Below are 9,834 nucleotides of genomic sequence, written 5' to 3' on the forward strand. Positions count from 1 at the left end.
TGGTTATTATAAAAAAGGAGAAATCTTTCTATCACTCAAAGATTTGGAGGACACCCTGTAGTAACTCTGGGGACCCCCTAGGGGTTCCGGACCCCCTGTTGAAGACCCTTGCCCTCTATTTCTTGTGACGGATCGCCCCACAGTACGTGCCCGGCCTTTGTCACCTCAAGACCTCAGGAGGGATGCCTCCCCAGAGGAGCCTCTTGTTGGTTGTAGTTATAGGGTCAAATGATACACAAAGCTATAGGATCAAATTCATTCTCCTGCTATAGCACGGAAGTGTGGAACGCCCTACCGAAGGCCTTAAAGTAGTGTAAATCCTACCTTCCTTTAATTTAGGCCTAGAATTATTGAATGCTTTAACCAGTGAAAAATAGCAGATATACAAGCTCACAGCGCAGCACCGAGTGTCGCGCTGCGAGCTTGTAGATCTGCTATTTTTGAATAATCGTGAAAATTGGAATTTTGACCCGATTCTATAAGTGTCTTTTGAATCTCTTTTGAATCCTTATAAGGTTTTTTGAAAAACCTATGTTTCTATGTCAGCAATCTGGCCAGCCATCGTCAAAGAAAAGGTCCTTTTCACTTGAACTGGAGCTCAGTTAGTCTGTTCTTGAGAGACTAATGAAAGTGGTTCTCAAACCTTTTCATGTGAAGGACCCCCAAAATGATATGAATTTGGCCACGGACCCCCATCTCAAAATATTTAGTTCCAGGGACCACCCAGAAGCAAAATTTGAGTTACAAATGTTTGCTTAAAAAATACATATTCAAAGATTTGCACACATTTTCACGACTTTTCAAAAATAGCAGATCTACAAGCTCACAGCGCGGCACTCGGTGCCGCGCTGTGAGCTTGTATATCTGCTATTTTTCAATAGTTAAAGTTACTAGGGCCCCTCCACTTGGGCCCTAGTAACTCAGTCCCACTTTCCTACCCCTTGTGACGCCCCTGGTTATAGTTATAGGGTCAAATGATATACAAAGTTAGGACCAAATTCATTCTCCTGCTATACCACTGAAATGTGGAACGCCCTACCCAAGGCTTTAAAGGAGTGTAAATCCTACCTTCCTTTAATTTAGGCTAGAATTATTGAATGCTTTAACCAGTGAAAAATAGCAGATATACAAGCTCAGCGCAGCACCGAGTGCCGCGCTGCGAGCTTGTAGATCTGCTATTTTTGAAAATTTGAATTTTGACCCGATTCTATAAGTGTCTTTTGAATCCTTCTAGGGTTTTTTTGAAAAACCTATGTTTCTATGTCAGCAATCTGGCCAGCCATCGTCAAAGAAAAGGTCCTTTTCACTTGAACTGGAGCTCAGTTAGTCTGTTCTTGAGAGACTACTATGAAAGTGGTTCTCAAACCTTTTCATGTGAAGGACCCCCAGACTGATATTTATTTGGCCACAGACCCCCATCTCAAAATATTTAGTTCCAGGGACCACCCAGAAGCAAAATTTGAGTTACAAACGTTCGCTTTGAAAATACATATATTCAAAGGTTTGCACACATTTTCACGACTTTTTCAAAAATAGCAGATCTACAAGCGAGTGCCGCGCTGTGAACTTGTACAGTATACCCGGTATCTGCTATTTTTCACTGGTTAAAGCATTCAATAATTCTAGGCCTAATTGGGTTAAAACCACTCTGAAAATGGTGGCTGTTATTCAAAACTGGTAACAGTAAACTTACCCTATAGCATTTATTTTCTGCATCGTGTTTTTACGTCTTTTTCTCTGCACAGTACTGTTTTATCTGTGTCATTCAAGGTTATACGAGTTAAAAAGCTTATCCTTTTAGTTGCCCTTGTACCAGTGTACTGTACTTTCATGAAACTGTACCTTTCTCTGTGCAAACCTCTAATACATTCTTCAATCAATCAAAAAGAGCAGGAGAGAGGCGTTTAGCCGACCTGCCATCGGGAGAGCGTAGCCATCGGGGGTTTTACATATATTATGGGGGAAATAGCCAATTTTACATTGAGGTGTCCACCTTTCCTTAGTGCCCACTCTTCCAGAGTTTCATGCAATCCCTCTTGTCAACCAGTAGGTGTCCTGCCTGACCACATGATGTCCCACTGGGAGAGCTGTGAGACTGGTCAAAGTAAACGAGGAAACTTTGTTTTAATCCTTACACACAAAAAGCTATGGGTTGCACATTTAAAACACAGTTGAAAGAGTTACCAAACCGTTTTGGTTCTCAATGATATTTTATTGAAAAAATCAATATAGGTACAGTACATACATGGCATATGCTCTACAACAAGGTGTCAAAGTTTTAGTTTTTTTGTTTTGTTTTCACATGACGAAAACAATGCACGCATGCACACGCACGCACGCACGCCGCACGCACGCACGCACGCACACACACACACACACACGCACGCACACACACACACACACACACACACACACACACAGACACACAAAACAAAGAATGAAAATGGCTCACAACCTTTTGAGCTTGTACATTGGCTATTTTCACTACTTCTCAAACATTTGGTTTTCTAATATAGATTTTTTTATTCTTTTTTAATTCACCCAGGAAATTACTTAGAAACATCTTTGCATTTTTGGGAATTTTGAGGTAGGCCTATTGTGTTTATTTTACTTCAGTGGAGTAGGCTATTTCCAATTTCCAGTGCTTTTTACTTCTATTCCACCGCATCTCAGAGGCATAAATTGTACTTTTACTCCACTACAATTATTCGAGAACATTTAATTATAGTTACTAATTTTGATTATTATTACAAAACATACATTAACCACTTCAGCCCTTTATTTCGTCCATTTGAAAATAGCCGATCTACAAGCTCACAATGCGTTTTTTTTTTTACATTTCATTCTGGCACTGCAGATAGCTCAAATAGCTTTTTTTCAAATAGGTTTAAAGTGTTTAAACTAATCTCGATAGTCGCAATTCGCAAAACACTGGTTGGTGCCTTGCATGGTTTCTTCTGCTATCAGTGTGTGCATGTTTGCAGTGTATATGTGGAGAGTAACTGACTACTCATACTCATTAGGGATGCAACCATATGGATATTCTTGGCCGATATGACGATAACAATTTAGCCAAAAAACGATACTGATATTGACTTTGTTTATACATTTATTTACCCCCTTTCGTGCCAGGGTAAAAATATACATATGTTACATGACAAATACATAACTGTTCAGGATCCACAGCTTGGTAGGCTGCAGACAACGGATACACCAACATGCATAGCCAGCGCCAAATGTATGCTTATCAACAACAGATAAATATATCGGCTACTGCCATCGGTTAATGTCAGCTTTATTTGCAGATATACCGATATTGAACGAAAACAGCAAATATCGGCCGATACCGATATCTAGCCGTTACAGATGGTGCATCCCTAATACTCTGTAGGTACTATACTACGTATACTTAAAAAATCACACCCATTGTGAAGTGAGTGGTGCTTTTGATGAAATATCCATGTAGGTCTTCTACGCTACACACTCCTCCATCTAAAAGCCCAGAGAGCCACGTTCAAAACGTCGTCTGTTTCATGTCTTCCTTTTCCATGGGATGCGTCGACCTCGCCGATCTGTAAGCACAAGAAGAAAACAATGCTTCATGTCCAATTAGACAAGATGTACAACGTTCCTTTTCATTAATAAGATGGATTTAAAATAAATAGACGTTTATACTTATTATTCAGTCACTCAAACCCCAGCATCCCTATTCTTGGGGGACATTCACCAAAAATTGCCGATCTACAAGCTCACCACAAGATGCATTGTGAGAGAGTTGTTGTTGTATGGAAAAAAAAAAGTCAAGTACAGTTCAACTCAGCCTCAGATGCACTGTACTAACAGTTTGATGCTTTGAAAAACTGCTCGTTGAAGGAGATTTGTGGTACAATAAGCATAGTTCCCTGGCTGCTACTACGATCTGTTGGAATGCGTGCACTGCTGACTGGCGGAGTCTCGGAGGCAGATACAAGCACAGACAAGGGCTACGTCTTCACTAGCCTAAAACTTGACGTTCGCGACCGTTCATATCGCACAACCGCCATGCGTCTCCACTCCAGTGAGCCCGACTGTGGTTGTCTGCTGCAAAATCTCTGCAGATTTGTCTGTCTGACTGTCTCGTTGTACTATAGCTCTAGTGTAGCCACCCGCATCTCCGCTCTGCTGTGCTCTGTGCATTGACTGCATTCCCTTCCTGACTCGTATCCCTACCTACGGAGTGCACAGAGGCTCAAACATCACAGCGTTTTGCATTACGCGTTAACTTTGACAGGCTTAGAAAAATCATATTTTTATTGGCATGATCATGACGGGCCGCACAGACATGCAGAGGGGGCCGCATGCGGCCCGCGGGCCGTGGGTTGAGTAGCGCGGTTGTAGAAGGTGCTGCTCTCTGGCTACAGGCTGCTGCTACTTTGTGCCGTGACTCCTTGTTCCTTCACTGGGATCAAAATATGGGCAATAATGTGGCTGGTGACATCACTACCTAGTGACATCACAGCCTGCCCACACAATGTAGGAGATCCACATGACCATACAGTATGGTGTTGTTTATGTCTGTTTGTTTGTTTGTTTTAGTGCTGAGCCCCGAGAGTCACTGGGATGTCGTTTTTGAGCAGTGCTCCTGAAAGGAGCTAAGCTCCAACATCTGGCTTTTTCCTCTCTGAAGTGTGGCCTACATATTATGGCCTACATCTGGCCTACATCTTGGCACAAAGCACTTGAAGTTTGTTGTATGCCCATGCAAGGTCACACTGGCTATGCTTTGAGGGCAAGCTTCGTGTTTTCTTTTTGTTTTTAGTTTTTTTAATCATGGATAGCACAGCTCACTTCACACTAGGTGTGATTTTCTTTTGCTACTCAGTGCCGTCAGTTCCCACCTGATGTTGTGTGAGAGTTCTGACTGCTCCAGACCGTACTGAATAACCGCTAGCTTGCATAACGTCTTCAGGCTAGGACTCAAGTCTAAGACATACAGGTCATCAGGTGTGTCGTCTCCTCCAAAGAGGACGATACGATCTCCCACCATGCAACAGCACATGCTAGATGTCAGAGACGGCCCTTTCCCCTTGGGCTCAAACGCCTTCCAGCACAAGGTCTCTGGACTGAACTTCCACAGATCATAGAAGGTCTGGTTCCCGTTGCAGCAAGCAAACGTGTACAGCTCTCCATTGTAGGCAAAGGCTGAGTGACCCGTGTCCCTTCCTGGAGTAAGCTGTGTGGAAAGTGTGTTGAGCCAGCAGTTGGTCTCTGTGTCAAACACTCTGACGTTGTTGTTGTCCCCGTTCCCCCAGCCCCTAAATACAAACATCTTTGTCCCGATGATGGTGGCAGAGTGACGGTATGAAACATGAGGTGCAGTGACTCCGGTGTTAATTAAAGTCCAGACCATCGTGGTGGTGTCCAACTTGTACGTGTCATTAGTGAATCTAGTCTGGGTCTCTCCTCCATGGATAAACATGACCTTCCCCAAGACACAGGCTGAGTGGCCCTCCCTCCCGTCTGGAACAGTCCCTGAAACCTGTGGTTTGAACCATCTGTGAGCGTCAACGTCAAATGCATAAAGCAGGTCGCAGTGGTTGTATGTGTACGTGAGCCCTCCCCAGAGGTAGGCGGTGATATCTTCAATCAACACAGCTGTGCGGCCCAGACACCTTGAAGGAACATCAAGGTGACGTTCTCCTCTTCCAGGCGTCACCGGGGGCAACGCTGTCCAGCACAAAGACACCGTGTTGAAGATGTGCACACCAATCTGATCACTGTCCTCGTCACTGACTCCTCCAAAAGCATACACCATGTGTCCAACTGTCACCGCAGCTCGCCCGCATATCTTTATTCCTTTCAGATGGTTCGTCCAGCGAAACATTCTCACACACTGGAACCAACAAGGATCTAACCGGACTCATCAAGTGCTCCTCTGTAGAAGAATGCAGTGCTGCTATGTGCCACGGCCAATTATATTCGTTCGGCGGCACAAACGTCCAGCAAGGTTTGACCATTCCGCAAAGCAGATGAGTCACCATAGCAACCCCAACCAGAGGCAACATTTTAGAGAACAAACTAGACCGCACTCTGTCGAGGTGCCAACTTGCACCTTGTGCACTCATGGCCATGTATGGCCACGTTTATATCAGGTCGCACTTGTCGTTGGTGACGTCACCAAGAATGCTGGTCCCTCATTTGCTGTTGATGGTGACATCACCAGGGCTGTTCGGTGCTGTTTGCATGTATGTGGGTAGGCAAGTTGGCACTCTGCCAGGGGGCAACCATCCTCTGTTAGTGTTTACACCCGTAGCCAATCAGGGACCAGTATTCATGGTGACGTCATGGTGACCAAGGTAGGGCAGTACAGTGCACCCTAATTCATTTACTACTGGAATATTTAACCAAACTGCTCATCATATCCCGTTTTCTACGTACTGTACCTTTTAATGTGCTCGCATCATGTCCGTTGTGTACCATGCACGTGCACGATCGGATCACAAAAACATCCATGTTGCAAAATATTTACCTCTACTGATTCCGGAAGGGTCCCTATTCCGGAATCAATGTCGGTAAATTTACTATAATCAAAGGTTTTATCTTCTAGGAATGCGACAAATACAAAACATATATATTGAATTCAAGTCTCCATGGTGTGAGTAATCAATAGGAAAAAAAGGTCATTTTGGGGGTGAACTACTCCTTTAACTATCTTACCGCTATGTATGTTAACGTTCACCCTATTCAGGCAGGTTACTATTGCCAAAAGGAGCGGCCGTTCGTTCGTTCTTTACCTTGTTTGAGCAGAATGAGCACTGTAAGCTGATGAGGGGTCGCGCGGGGGTGTACAGTAAAAATGGCTCCCATAACGGACCCATCTATGGACCTGATCTAGAATATGCATTTCTATGCCCTGAGGATTGTGCTGTCAACAGATAAAACTATATGCAAACATCTCCCTCTCAACTAAGGGGTCCTGGGCCTGAAAACATTGAGGAACCCTAGTCTAGATCTAGTCTAGGGTTTTGGTAACGTGAGTACAGTGGCGTACTCCACCCACCTCTGCTCGCTGTCGTTCTTTCTGTTCTTGCGTACGGTGGTTCCCATGGCGACCACGAATGCCACGAAGAGGAATCCCACCACGGCCGACAGGCCAATGGTGACGGTCCGCTGGTCGCCGCTGTCTCCCCCGACGTCTGATGTGCACACACACACACACACACACACACACACACACACACACACACACTCATGTGTCACAGTAGGACCACAATATAGAAACAATAGACGGAGTCCCCAGATAATTTTTGTGTTATCCTTTTAGCTTTAATATCTTGCTGTGTCGCATGTCATTTATATTTCTGGTATTAAAGTATATCAGAAATGTAAGTATTCAAAAACATCAAACGTTGTCCAAAAACTCAGAACCCCCTGTTAACTCTTTTACTGCCACAGAATTGAACAAAAAGCTCAATCCACTGCCAGCTAAATTGAGAATTGTCGCTCATCTTTGAAGGCCTACTGGAGAAATTTGGTTTAGACTATAAAGACAACAATTATATGGCAACGAAGAATAGAATGTCTACTTTGCAACAGAAAAAGATTTCGAGTTTTTATCTTGTTCTGTTCATTAGCTAGAAGCTGCAGAATGTGGCCTAAAAACAGCTCTTTGAGAACATAAAGCTGAGAAAAATGCATTTTTGTGAAGAATACATTTTCAGGCAGAAATCTCTCTTTAGCCTTTTATTGTTGGCTTCAGTAACATCACACCTATGATCAGTGGTTGTTTACAAACAAATTCAAAAAAATAAAAACAAGAAAAAGTGTCTTTTTACACACTTTTAGTGTGTAAGAGAAGTAAGAGCAGTAGTAAGAGCAGTGCAGAACATTGACACAGTGACATGAGCTTCAGCCTGAATCCTGCTTCAGCTTTCAGGGTTCTCTTTATCTCACTGTGACACTACATGTCTACAGAGTGTATATGTGTGTGTGCGTGCGTGCGTGCGTGCGTGCGTGCGTGCGTGTGTGTCATTCAGCCTGCACAGGGCCTGGGGCTCCATTCTGTTTCACTCCAGCCAGGCTCCTCCGGAAGGGCTCCACCGGGTCTGCTGAACTCGTACACGAGCCCATGGTCGATCTGTAAATTATACAAATACATAATTACTATAAAATACATGAAAAATAGTACACCTTCAAGCTCACAACGCGTCACAGCAGAATGCGTGGAGGTTGGGGGCCTACTATTTTCATCAAAAGGCCGTTTTAGAAATGTCAACCCCTGCCTCTCTAACATTCTATGCACTTCCTGCTTACCACACAAATATATATATATATATATATATATATATATATATATATATATATAGTAATTATGTAAAAACAGCATTCATGGTCTGGAGAGGGCACTTTTTACAGATGGATAAAAGGGCAGGGGCTCAAGCCCCCTTTGATGTCTATGTGAGCATGTGCATGGTGCTAAGTCTGATTTACAGAAAAAAGTTTGTTTTTTCTTTACCTATCCTTGTCCTTGGACGACCACGATGTGGAAATGAAGAAGTAGGCTCATCATCATCGTCGACTCATCATCTAAAATCATAGCCAGGAAAATATCAAATAGTTTATATCTAAACAAATCAATTTACAATTTTGACATTTAGCAAATGACTTACAATAAGTTCATATATAACATAAAATGCAGTTATAGTAAATAGTTACCATGCATTTACTGTCACAGTGAAATTCCCTTTATACCCTGTATACCTATATAAAATGTCACAATGCAACATAGCTCTGTTTACACAAAGCTGATAGATGAGCCAGCAGCCATGCAGGTCGGACGCGTTTTTTCTCGCTCCTCAACTTCTCGCCGGAGCCGCCGCCGCGCGCCAGTAAACTACTCACCAGGGACAAAGGGATGGATATTTTTATCTTTTCTAACGTTTCTCGTATGGTTTACCGACTCATGCTTGAGTTCACCGTGGATCCCACATAACTTGGATACGATGGATTATGTGCAGGACAGAGAGGAATCACACAGTGATTTTTATCTCCACGGTGGGTCGGAATCCAAACACCTTGGCTACGGGAGAATGACTGTCTTTGGTGCGCTGATCTCAACAAAGAACAAACCCCCAGTTGGCAGTAGTATGGACAGAAGGTCCTGTATTTACTTTTTGCTGCTACTCTGTGGAGATATAGAGACCCACCCTGGCCCGGTTGCAACCCGACAGATGACTCGCAGACTCGCCGCCGTTCTCGCAGCCGCGGATGGTCTTTCCACGGTCGACTCATCGCCATTGTCGACCAGTGAGGTTACCAACACGGCCAACTCGGAGGAACCACGGATCCACGAGGGACCACCCGACCCACGGAGCACCTCGGACGTCGGTGTGTCCACCCCCGCGCCGGCTCCACCACCCGACATCGTGGCTGTTGGTGCCCAGTTCGCGGCAGTCGGATCCCCGGAGATTACCAGTACCACCGAGCAGGATGTCCCCCCGCTGGCCCCGCCACCCCCCAGGGATCGAAACCAATCATGGCTGTTGGCGTACCTCGGCTTTGATACAATCTGCGCCGGCGCCGCCACCTCGACACCTCGCGCCGATGAAAGAAGCTGGATATCCCATTGTCTAGGTTCTCAGACATCAACGGGACATGACCTCCCCCCCACCCCCAGCGCCCCCCTACCCCCAATACACACGGATGTGGACTCACACACAGGGGAAACCCCCTCCCCCAGCCCTGATAATGGCTATTTGAACACCTCAGACATGAAAGGTACTTTTGTGAAAAGAGGACTGAAAATGATTCATCTCAACATCAACAGTTTGAAACCCAAACTGGAACAAATCAAAG

General features: G+C 44.5%; 1 long non-coding RNA gene across 1 annotated transcript; it reads right to left on the bottom strand.

Moving 5' to 3' along the window:
* Window positions 1-7,707: 7,707 nt before the first annotated feature.
* On the bottom strand, window positions 7,708-8,558 carry LOC308284469. Its single transcript, XR_013962016.1, has 2 exons — window positions 8,495-8,558; window positions 7,708-8,116 (listed from the first exon to the last, which is right to left on the bottom strand). It is a non-coding gene; the product is annotated as an uncharacterized lncRNA (long non-coding RNA).
* Between the last annotated feature and the right edge of the window lie 1,276 nt (window positions 8,559-9,834).

Source organism: Nannobrachium achirus, assembly GCF_963921795.1.
Source record: "Nannobrachium achirus genome assembly, chromosome: 4".
NCBI lineage: Eukaryota > Metazoa > Chordata > Actinopteri > Myctophiformes > Myctophidae > Nannobrachium > Nannobrachium achirus.